This window comes from Harmonia axyridis, chromosome 7 (assembly GCF_914767665.1).
Source record: "Harmonia axyridis chromosome 7, icHarAxyr1.1, whole genome shotgun sequence".
Lineage (NCBI taxonomy): Eukaryota > Metazoa > Arthropoda > Insecta > Coleoptera > Coccinellidae > Harmonia > Harmonia axyridis.
This window is the reverse complement of record NC_059507.1, coordinates 26,920,428-26,933,808: the sequence shown is the minus strand read 5'-3', so window position 1 is coordinate 26,933,808 and position 13,381 is coordinate 26,920,428. Positions and strand designations below refer to the sequence as shown.

Below are 13,381 nucleotides of genomic sequence, written 5' to 3'. Positions count from 1 at the left end.
CACCTGCACGAATGCTTTTAGTTAATATAGTATATTCTAAATCAAGTTGCAGAATGGGCTCGTATTCCAACACGAATGCGAAATTGCCTTCTGCAACGAGTATCAGACGTTATTTTCTCTATTTCAGCCAAGTTTTGTGAAATATTGTCGAAATTCAATGAAAATTTCAGATTATATATCCTAGTGACTTTTGTATTGTATCTTGGCAGTTGGTTTGACTGTTACGAAAATTGACAGATAACGGAATTTGAATTTGAATCCTACGCTTCGAATTTTGAAATAACTTGAATTACGCATTAAATTCGTGAATTATGTCTGACGAAATCGATTTAACACCACCAGAATTAAAGGGAATTGCGAATAATGTTGCAAATCATTTCACTATATTCAACTTATATTAGGTATATTGACAATTATTGACGTTTGTTGAAATTTGATAGGATTGGAAGTCAGGATAGACAACTACAAAACAAAAAATATAACTCAAAACGATGCTGTGATGACTTCATTACAGCAATGTTCTTAGAACTGTAATGAACACATTATGATACTGAAATAGAGAAAAAAATTTATTGCATTGTGTTTTTTCGATTTTTTCTTTGGAAAAATTAAATGCCCGAATAGTATTTGACAAGACTAAAACTCGAAAAATCTGTTGACAGGTGCTGTCATTCAGTTTTTCCATCTCGAAACTATTTGTAATTCAAAATTGAGCGTTTGTGATTGGTGGAAATTGAGACGAGGGAATAGTTATTTATAATACAAGTGCAGAAGGCATTGATATTCTTCCACGAGTTCAAAATTCAAAAACGAGCCACGAAGAGGCGAGTTTTGGAATGAACGAGTGGTAGAATGAGCCTTCTGTACGAGTATTATACATTATTTTCTCTAATTCATTGCATTTTCATTGAAATTAATGAAATATTTCCATAAATATATTTTAGTGATTTTTGCATTGAAAAATGTTGGTTGGCAGAACTGATTTCTTTAAGGCAAATTGATGAATTGACAGATAAAGCCGTGGCGGAAAGTTCGGAGTACCAACATAGAATAATAAAATATAACCATGAAAACTGTGCGTTTCTGATATATTCTCGCACGATTTTGTTCTACAAGATGTGGAAGAATGAACGGAATAACCACAGAATTAGAGAAATAATCGAAGAAAATTTCAGAGGAGATTTTTCATAGAAGTCAACTGCTATTGCATATATTAATGCGTCGCCTACATCTCGATGAAAACTTCATCATGACATGCCTTCGACTCCAGTTCAGAACGTCCCCAGTACATAAAAAAGATTTATCAATTATATTGTCCACCCCGTCGCGCACATTTGATTCAAAATAAACTAAAACGAGGGAGATCACTACAACCCCTGCCGGTTAACGCGACGTTCAGGGTTTCTCATCCGGAAATAATCCAATATTCATTCAGGATGTACAGCAGTCACTTACATCATAATCCGACGACAGGGGAACACCCTCTACCCCACGTGATATAAGAAAATAATACACTGGCATTGGTAACATGTGTCGGTGAATAAACTCCGTTAATTGACTGGATGTTTACCATGGTTAACACTTGTTCGAAGCAGGTTTAGATGCCCATTAGACTGTAAACAGAATTAAGTTACCCGTGACTAAGTTGATTGTACATTTCAATTTCGGACGGAGCCGGTATGGCTATCTGCCAATGGGTATTGGCGAAACTAAAATAGTTACAATACTTATTTTCTCTAATTCTTTGGTTATTCCGTTCATTCTTCCACATCTTGTAGAACAAAATCGTGCGAGAATATATCAGAAACGCACAGTTTTCATGGTTATATTTTATTATTATATGTTGGTACTCCGAACTTTCCGCCACGGCTTTATCTGTCAATTCATCAATTTGCCTCAAAGAAATCAGTTCTGCCAACCAACATTTTTCAATGCAAAAATCACTAAATGATATTTATGGAAATATTTCATTAATTTCAATGAATATGCAATGAATTAGAGAAAATAATGTATAATACTCGTACAGAAGGCTCATTCTACCACTCGTTCATTCAAAAACTCGCCACTTCGTGGCTCGTTTTTGAATTTTGAACTCGTGGAAGAATATCAATGCCTTCTGCACTTGTATTATAAATAATTATTCTGATACTGAAGAATTGAAAGAAAATGAAGAAATAACGTGAAAAACTTGAGTGAGAATGATAAAGATTTATCCTCAACCACTTCAGGATGCTACTGTGATACCCGCACATATGAAGAATAATTTAAACTAAAAAACATAAAAACAGTGACGTATTAAATATTTGAAACACCATACTGTATAACTAATCTCAAATTCAGGACAAAATGATATCAGCAATAATGAGTTTCGTGTATTAAATTATGCAAAATAAAAAGAGCTAAATTGCAATAACGCTAAGATTAGCAAGTTAGATGTGGAAACAAATTTATATAAAAGTAAATTAATATTTTATCCAGTGATTAACGGAATAAATATCGACTTTGTAAATTGAACTGAAAGAACTATGGACAGTGAGGAAAGTCACTTTGGGATCTTAGTTATTTATTGAATGTCGCCAAGCTTTCGGTCATTCACATGGCCATCATCAGGGCAAATCAAACTGAACCTAACAAACTGAAGTTTTCTCAGGTTTCAACTAGTTATAGAATATAACCATTGACAAATTGTAGTAAATCGGATATTTGGAAATTATTGAAATTATTGGAATTATTATGCAGAGGGAATATACGTTAAATTCAAAAGAGTGATCGCGACTTGTGTAAACTGATCTTATCTTAGAATAAGGATGTTTTATTTTTCAATCAATGCTTTTCTTAGTTACCATCTCACGGCGTTGGTGAAATCGATATATGTTTTACGGATAAGAAAAATAATTTAGATATGGGGAAATCTTGACTTATCTAAGTTCGATACATGCGAAAAACCGTCTGGATCGTTCTCAGATGACGCAGCAAAATGGTCTTAGGCGGAGTTGAAGTATGTTTCTTGCTGAGATCGACAGAAAAATTTAGTTTGAAGAAGAGGTAGAGACTCTTATTGAAAAAAGATAAAAAATGTTCTAACCAATGATCTAATTGACATGGTATCTTGAGGAATTGTTGGGGCGGTCTTAGATAAGTACGGTGTTACGATTTTTGGAGAGATCGAAAGAAGAAATCAGTATCGCTTAGGGTCTCTTATTGAGAAGGGTTGAGAATTAGAACGTCGGTCGCGAAACCGGACTTGAATTAAAACAATTTCTTTCGAAGATCAGAGTAATTTTTTTTAAGGTTGAATCAAAAAAATAAAGGAAATTTAGTAGATGATAGAGAGTTGAAGGAATTTTAAGTTTTTAAGGAAGGAGGAATTGTTTTAACTCTAAAAACGGTTGAATTAGGTCAGAAATAGTAGAATAGGAATTTTCTGGTATAAAGTTTAGAATTTGTTTCGGAATAAATTAGGTTAGATCGGAGTTCGCGGATCGGGAGTGAAGTGTTATATAAGGAATTAACGTTTCGAGTGAACAGTTTGAAAAAATTAGAACTAGGTTAAGGCAGGGCCTAAAATACTCACCTAGCATCGTGGGATAAGGGCAAGTTTTTTTGGCTATTTACTTTTTATTTTATTTGTAGATGTTTGAATGCTTTTTCGATGAAAATAAGTTTATTTGAGTAGTCCCGATTCTCCCAAATTCAGAGTTGGTATTTTGTTTCTTTTGTTTGAATAACAGATTATTTAAGACATTTTTTTTTTTTTATAAAATTTTGGCCGTTGAGTCAACATAGAAATTTCAGGGATATTGTAACTTTGGTTACTTTTTTATTTTTCTTTATTATATTTAGTTTTAAAATTTAAATCGATTTTCATTGACCCAGTAAACTAATCCTGTCCCTAGAGAAAGAAAGTTAACTAAAAAGATCTGTCCATTGAAGCGACGGGCCGAACTCACACATAGCATCTTTGTGAATTTACATAATTATTAATTCTCCGAGACCTCTGGAAAGCCGCTCTTCCAGGGGAAAGAACATCTCAACCGGAGATAAGTGAACTATTGGTCAACTTTCCCTGACCAACCCGTTCATGACAAAATGATAACTATGATACGTGGAAGCTTCATGCACAAGCAAGAGCTGGTTTATGGGATTATGTGTCTGGAAAGAAAATTAAACCTGTCGACACAGCAGACGGAGAGACTTAAGAAGCAAATCTTGAAAAAAACAGAATAAATGGAAATAAATAGTTTTTTGGAACAGAAAACGAATTTTCTAAAAAGAAAACCTATAAAAAATAGAACAAATTGTGAAAATTCTGGTCGTTACAATCATAGAACCATAGAAATTAAAAATAAAAATGAAAATCCAAAATATTTTGAAACAGAAGAAATTCATCTAGCCATTAAAAATAAAGAGGGAAATGCAAAAAGTTGGTGCCTCGATAGTGGGTGCACATCCCATCTTTGTTTTACGAAATAAATATTCAGAGAAATCGATGAAAATTCCGAAGAAGATTGTTTGGACACCAAGGAAAGGACGGAATCACGTTGACCTTGAAGATAAGATAATAAACTTATCAAATACTTGTAATTGCTAAAAGGAAATCCAGATAAATTGGAAAGTTATATTCCCTACCAATACCAATAGGGAATATTACTTTCCAATTTATTTGGATTTACTTTTTCCAATTAAAAATACTGGACGAATTTGATAAAGATATCTGGCCTAGTTGCTGTTGATAAATAAGCAACTTTTTACATGAATCAGCTTTCTGGATTATTGGTCTCTGATGCCAAACCGGTAGGTCTTATTCACTTGTTGATAGCCAAAGGCGTCTGTAAGGAATTTAGCCGACGTCAAAATTAATTACCGACGTCTCTATAATGATACATTCATTTTCACAAAAATTAAGAACTAATTTCGATATATTTATTGATGAAGTGCATTAGGCAAATTAAATAGAAACATAGTTAGTAGGTACCAATACTATCCGAAAAACAGCGTCAAAATAGCACACAGTGTTTCGTGGAATGGTCAGAAAAGTTGCATCAGAATTAAAAAAAAAACAGAAATCAATAAATGGACGCAATAAATGAATAAGTTATTTATGCCGTATAGGAAATTAGTATTGTTTATTCAGCTACCATTAACAATTATTTCTTCGACATTTATTACCCTCGATGGTTTTACGAGGCAAAGGAAAAACACAACAACACACCCCGTGTTGTACAACAATGAAACAAATGAATAATAATAAGAAAACAAAAATATGAGCGCAGATGTGCCATGTTTGGATTATCTTGTAGGTGGCTGCGAGAATATTTGTCCTCTAGATTAGCCTGTCCTCGAGCTAAAAACTACCCCTCGTTGCAAAAGAGGGGAGGTCATACAGGTCCGGAACGGCCTATAGCCATTAAATAATATGAATGATTTTTACCACACATTTGGAATTTTCTCATCTTGTCGCTGTTCACTGAATGTATGCCTCTGGCCATTAAAAGCAAAACTCAAAAATAGCATGTAGAAGAAGTCCTGTACCTTTTTTTTGTAACAATGAGAGAAATACAGATGTGGAGCTATTTTACCTCTTTCAATCTTTTGGAAAAATACGTTCCATTTGTAACCACCTAATGCAATGAGAAGAACTAGGGGATCTATGTTCTTTCCAGAAATGATGATGTAACTCTGCTCCTCTTAAAACTGTCTTGGCAATTATGACATGTGCATCTTCTTCCACCTGCATTACTCGGATATCCTTAGCCTCCATTTCAGTCATCAAGAGTGTAATGATTTTGATGAAGTTTGATTTGTAGGAGTTTTTGGAAAGGAATTGGCTTTGTGAAATTGTATGGATCGAGGTTATCTTTGATGAGACAAACTTCGTAGAAGAATGCACTGAGTCTGATACAAAGAAACGGACCAAATCGACTCGCCTAAGATGATCTCCGTTTCACAATAGTATATTCTAAAACAAGTTGTAGAATGGGCTCCTAATCGAACACGAATGCGTAATTCAAAAACGAGCGATGAAGCGAGTTCTCCAACGCATGAGTGTTGGAATTGCCTTCTGCAACGAGTATTAGACGATATTTTGTCTATTTCAGTCAAGTTTTGTGAAATATTGTCGATTATCAATGAAAAATTCAGATTCTATATCCTAGTGACTTAAGTATTGTATCTTGGCAGTTGGTGTGACTGTTACGGAATTTGAATTTAAAGTTTCGAATTCTGAAATAATTTATAATTGAATATTGAATTCGTGAATTACATCTGACGAAAACGATTTCGGTAACACCACCAGAATTAAGAGAAATTGCAAATAATGTTGCGAATCATTTCACTATAGGTATCCAAATTACATTATACTGACAATTTATTACTGAAATTTGATAGGATTGAAAGTCTTTGTTGACATTGTCTTTGTTGACAACCACAAAACAAGAAATATAACTGGAAACAATGCTGTGATGAATTCATTAGAGCACTGTTTTTAAACACTGAACTCATTACGATACAGAAATAGAGAAAATTGTGATGAAAATCTAAGTTATTTCTTTAAGTAGTAGTAACAGTTTTTTATTGTTCATAAACAACAAACAAATGGTCATCGATCTAAGGTCCTTCAGCCTTCTTTCTTTCATATTTCAATATTATACAATTGAAAAATGATGTTGTTTTTTCCATTTCATTAAGGCTCACCAATTTTTCTTGTGAACTAATAACACACAACGAAATTACATAGGTACCTAGTCAATTTTTGTTGGTTGCCTATGAGTTATTATTTTTGAAAAATTAGAGTTAATCACCCAATTCACTTCACTATGAGAATTACATGATTGCATAACATAAGCAAATTATGTATGACAGTTGCCTGTACGACGAAAAACAATAGAATAAAGAAGAAGTTGCAAAATAGGTGGAATGCCTAGCATTGCTCAATGCATGTTGTTGAACAAACATTATTTTTGACTCGATACATAAAACGAGAGGTGAAGTGAAAAATTGAAAGTATTATAGAGCCATAGGCCTCTGGTCAAGCAGTAGGATATATGAATAAGTATTGGAATTCAAGTAGATATCGGTGTCTGCTGTTAGGTCAAGTGAATGAGAATTTCTGTTGATGAAGTTATAATTTGACTGTTCATAAGAGGAAATTATTAAATGATAAAATCTATCGTTGTTACGGTCCTGCCATTCAAAGCCTCCCAATTTGGCATCGACATAGAAGTGACAGGCAGAGACGGGGTACTTTCGACATTTCGTATTCAGTGTGTATTTAACAAAGTGCGTGCCGAACTGGGAATTAAAAGAAACCTGCTCGTCCAATATTGTCTCTTCACCCTCGTGTTAACACGGGTTTAAACGCTTTTTGTTTGCTCACAGTTCATCGAGGGGTTGGCTGTAGGTGTTTTAGCCCACGGATGGGGCGGTGTTGCGGTATGTGGAGCGAATAGCGGAAGATTAACAAGTCTGCGATAAAAAACGACTTCGAAGACACTTCCCAGCAGGAAGTCTAGTCAAATTCGAATGTTCCAGTAACGAAGAGATCTCATTCGTGTGGGGAATGGGGATGTTCTTTTGAATTCAATTTTGTACAAGGCATTCACCCAGTAGAGTTTTCTGGAGATCTCTTCGTTGCTGGAACATTCAAATTTGACTAGAAATTCCAACAATTCCCATCATTATATGTTGGGATTTCCAACTCGTAGAAAGTAATGGGTATGTATCTGGGCAAGGAGTAAATGGGCTAATTATAAAACATAAACAATTATGGTTCGAAATTTATTATCCTTGTAGTAGTTTGTAACATGAAATACTTCTAATTATTAATAATAACTGAATGCCCCTTTATTCAACAAAAGTAGGTGAACCTTTATACCTAGTTTATATAATAATTGGACCATATGCTCGTGGAACCTATCAAATTAATTGTCGCCTAAATAATGAATAATTTTTAATATTGTCAATTTACAAGTATTAGCCCTAGTTATTTCCATATTTACTGTAAAATCTGTAAATTGTCAATTGGAGCCGCCCTTCATTCTATTATTTAAAATTGTGAGATTCAACAACTAAATTAGATTCTGATATTTGTTCCTTGATGGAATCATTTTCAATATAGACTTTTGAATAAAATATCAAATATCAAGTTTTCAAGGGACTTTCATTCAAGAACTTCCTTCATTTGGGTAGTTTTGGACGTATTGACCATAGTGAAAGTATCAATTTCAAAATTTGATTTATCAATCTATCTGGCGCCCCTATTATTCAAGGAATCCATTCCTTCTCCGCTTAGAGCTAAGCCGCGAGTCTGATCAACTCAATTTATATTACCATTTCAATGAAATATCCCTTTGATTAAAAAAATTGCTCGTAACATAAATAATTGGCACCCAACGTGGGGCCTGTCTGTCTGCCTACCTCCATCCTGTTTGAATTACAATATTATTTTTTTTTTATTGCACATTAGAATTTCATATTTTACCTTCTGAAATAATCGATTGATGTTGTTTGTTTTTCCTTTTTCCACTTCGTTAACGTTTTTTTTCTTGACTTCTTATCGCGGTGATGAAATATACGGATTCATCACTGTGTTGTGTAATGTATCCTTGAGTTGCCAGTTGCATAAGTGTTTCGGAAAGATAAAATATTCAACCTCATTCTAGAGAACACTTATGACCCAGTCGAACACAGTGCAACAATCCAAATCTGTATGATACGATATCAATAAATGAGTGTTCTCTTTCAATGGCGAAGTGGGGATGATCACACCAGCGGCGATTGAAAATATAGAGTTTTATCAAAATTCAAAAATCTATTTGGTAATTAGCTGTCGTTACTTTGTTATTCAGCACTAAATAACATAAAAAATTTATATTTTATGTATCTCATATTCAAATGTTAAACGTATTAAATGAGAAATGATATTATTATTAAATATAAACAATCATATTATTTCGAATCGATACTGTTTTTTGTGATTATTTATGCCCTATTTGCTATTTTTGGACAATCCGTTTGTCTTTAATATAAGTGAATTGAACGGATCACTTGATTGGTAGCATGTTAAATATTTCCTGATCAATAACTGACATTTACACTGTGATTTCCTACGACTATGTTACAGTGATTGAGTTATTTTGAACAAATTCTCGTTTCAATAATTGTTTTACGTTAGAATTGCTTTTCTTGAAGAGAAATGAAGATAATACCAATTCATGTGAAATTCCAAGATGTTTTCTTTTCGCTACTATAATTCATTCAATGTATTCTTAATAAATTCAGTTCTTCTCTCGGTTCTTCTGAAATTGAAACACGTCAAATGGAATAAATTAAAACAATGAGAGTTGTGAAAAAATAGGATAAATTATTTGGATGAAAACTAACCTATCCCTTATGGTATACAAATGGTTCCAAAACCACGACGGGAACTGGCGCTGGAGTATTCGGGACTAGTACCAAATGCTCAATATCGCTAGACCACTGTCTAAGTGTTTTTCAGGCAGAGAAGTATGTGTAGAAATGAACCTAGCAACAAACTATCAAAAATGTGATGTAGCGATACATTCTGATAGTCAGGCTGCAATCAAACCACTGAGCTCACATATCAGCGATTCTAAGATGGTATTGGAGTGCCGAAGAAAACACAATGAAATAGGCAAGAATAACAAGGTCTTTTTTATCTGGGTTCCCGGTCACTCGGGAATTAGAGGGAATGAACAGAGACACTTGTCAGAAAGAGAGTACAAACTCCTTTCATCGACCAGGAACCTTTCTGAGGCGTAGAACTGAAAAAAAACTTGAGAGATGGAAGAAACCGAAAGAGAAATACGGAATCTTCCTACAAAAAAGTTCTTCAAATCTTTGACTCTACAATATCCAAGAAGTATCTGGATCTCAGTAAGAATATGCTACACCTCCTCACTGGATTCCTCACAGGGCGTTGTCGCCTTAGGATACACCTCACGAGAATGGGTCTAACAGAAAATGACGAGTGCAGATTCTGTGGGGAGAAGGAAGAAACGCCGGATCACCTGGTGACGGAATGCCTCGCCATCGCTAGCCAACGCAAAACCTACCTTGGACACGAAACTTGTAGAAGTGAGGAATTAGCCTCCTTGAAGCCATCCCAGATATTGGAGTTCATCAGTACTCTGGAACTGGAAGGCGAGCTGTAGATCACGTTATGGAGAGAATAGCTCTAATGGGGGGCACAATAGATCATAAGGTCGCAGTGAAACGGAACCTCCTTAATTACATCTAATCTTATCTATCTCTCATAACTATCTATAAAATTTCATTGAAATTTTGAAGAGTTTCAAAGATCAAAAGAGAAAGAAAATAGAAACACTTAACATGTAACTACACAAAGCATAGTTACATACGGATACAGTGACCTCATCAATCTTGTGCATAGCAAACTTTGGCTCATTAACATCGCGATTTCCGTTGCCAACTGCAATACGGCCACACAAATGTAAATGGCAGTAAACGAATCATCGAATCGAAAGAGATCGAAGCCCGTTCCAGCCTTTCCTAAACTCCGAAACGGGGGATGAAGAACCCTGCACACAGAGAGAAACTAATCAGTAATCACGGCGCACCGAGTCAGACAGCAAGCTGATTGGTATTTGGAGAGGATCGTCTTGCAACAACGCTGACCGGCTGCAGCCGGCAGTTCCTACGTCGGTCGCCGCCGCCGTGATTTGCCGTCATTTGGCCCGATTTCATCCCGCCCCCTGGACCGCTCTATTGGCTGACAATTAAGAGTCATCGGTATTCAGGTCCGACTCCTCGAGCGGTCCGTTTATTCCTCTTGTTTACAAGCCTGATTGCGGGGGCGATGTGATTTCCGAGCGTGGAGCTTTTCATGGTCCGCGTGGCGAGCACACATCGATCACAAGAAAAATGCCAGACTCAAGAGGATGAGATGAATTACGTTGGTTTCATTGAGCCTCGAATTCGAATGATTTTATTCGCATAAATGATAACTATGCCATGTCCTGGAGAAGATTAGGACATAGCAGACTGTCGAAAACTCATTCTGTCATACCCTGTAAAACAAAATCATGCTGTAATATCTCAGTTTCATAAAGATTTCATGGTTTTATTTCATTTTTATGTATTGGTACTCGGAACTCTCTATTTCTCTCTTCAGTATTTTCTGGTAGGTTGTAAAAAGAAACTTTGGTCCAGCACTACACTTTTCGGTTTCTTGTAGATTTGTCGTATCTGCTACCGATTTCGAGAAAAAAAATTTAAACAATCCTTCAGTAATCCTCAGGGAAATCCAAATTATTATAAAGATCCAGACAGGATCGAACTTCTACACTTCCACATCAAATCATCAATCAGAACAGCTCCAGTTTCCTATACTAACGCTCCAAAACAACACCAATAACGCCTTTACTAAAGAAGGACCAAGTAATACTACGTAGAAGACGAAGGAATACTCCCATATCCTGGGTTTTGAACGACAAATCTATTTCAGCTCACCAGGAAGTCACATCCTCGAAAAAATCAATGATCGATTTCACAACCATGACAGACTCATTCAATAATAACCCCACTGAAAATCAAATCAACACTCAAAACCCATTCGAAGAAGCCCCACACCCCGAATAAATTTTTACAAAAAGGGATTAAATGAATAGCAAAAACCGCCACGGTCCTAATACACCAACCTCACCAAATTAAGAAGATACCTCAGATCAAGAGTTATCTAAGAAAATAGTTCCAATTTCTGTTAGAACAAAACCTTTCTTTGACTATTAGTGCTTTAGGAATGATTGGTTGGATTCTAAATGGGAAACTGAATTATTTTACCCCGATTTTTAAACAGCCGATGAAAAAATTATTCCATTCGAATGTTAAAGAAAGCTCCAACACTTGGAGAATGATCAATTATTGAAATTCGTCTAGTATTTGACTCTTAAATCACTATTCCCCTCAAATGTGGAATAACAAAATGTAACTTTGGCCCTTGAAAAGTCTCTATTCTAGGGGGTATTGACCAGACTCGACTAATGATGGTACTCGATCAAGCCCGCAAGATCAACCGACCATTGAGGCTTTCATGATATACATTAATGTTAGTATTTGAACAAATAAAATAATGTGAGCAATTGTCATATCACTATTAGGGATTCACGGCTTGACTTGATATTCAAGCTACTTCACTTGGGCTTGACTTGAAATCAACTCAAGTTCAAGTCAATTAGTAACTTTTCAATGTTAAGTCAAGTACTTGATGAATAAATACTTCACTTGACATTGAAAAACTACTACTTGACTTGAACTTGAGTTGATTTCAAGTCAAGCCCAAGTGAATATCAAGTCGAGCCGTGAATCCCTAATCACTTTACTCATAATATGGACAGCAGCTTTCAATTTCTATTCACCAGTTGTGAAAATGTTGAAGATAACAAACCAAGTCCTCTGTATGTGTGATCTTAGCTTCGATGTGATTTCTGCCCAGTGCTCTGAATGTCAACGTGAAGAAATTCAAAAAAGCTTTCAACTATCCCTAATAAATTATTATTGTTAAATGTGAATTTTCATGTGTTATTAATGAATTTGACGTGTATATGTATGTAAAATTATGTATTCCTATACAAAAATAAACTTGAACTTGAACTTCTATCAACCTCCTTGGGTATTTTACAATGGCTTGCATTTGTATTTCGGACGCGAGTATTTTGATTGATTTAAGTTTGTTATCTGACTGTTTTCGTACTTTGATTTAGATGAATTCAGTGAATTGTTGTGTTTCTCATGTGGAAAGATTTTGTTATCTGTTCGAGAAATAAATAAAGCTTCTTTCACTACTTTTTATTCAATTCAAACGAGACTTGTGAAATTCTTTTTTATCCACTTCAAATCCGAACGAATTCCCAGACTAACTAATCTTTTGTGGTGCCATTTCATAATATGTATCAATTTCTCATCCTTCTACATCGAGGCATCTAGACTTTAGAGGTTACAGGTTTCCGTGTCACGTTGGATCCTCTGAATACGATATATTTCATTTCAACTCTGCAATAATTTGAATAATGCAGGAATTTCCGATTTATCACATTACTTCCCCCTCCGAAAAAGTTATGGCATCGGTTGCTATAACATTTTTTTTCCCGATTGTGAACAAAAACTATAAGATATAAATTCAATAATATCACAAAAAAATCAAGTAATTTCTACATAGGCCATCTTACTGGCACAGCTAGGAGGGGGGCTTTGGGGCTACACATTCAAGTATCATGGTTGAACACGTCCTACAAAAAATTTCCAAATAATCAATAATGGCAGTGGAAAACTTATTATCGAAACGGTGCCGAATCTCCAATGGTTGGTACAATGAAAAGTACCAACATTTTGTGATGTGGATGGC

The 13,381-nt window shown here is 35.1% G+C and overlaps 1 protein-coding gene across 1 annotated transcript in view; it reads right to left on the bottom strand.

The window, feature by feature from the left end:
• The window catches only part of LOC123684686 (paired mesoderm homeobox protein 2B-like), a 79,328-nt gene that overhangs the window by 17,821 nt on the left and 48,126 nt on the right, over positions 1-13,381 (bottom strand). The gene's annotated exons all lie outside the window — the stretch shown is intronic.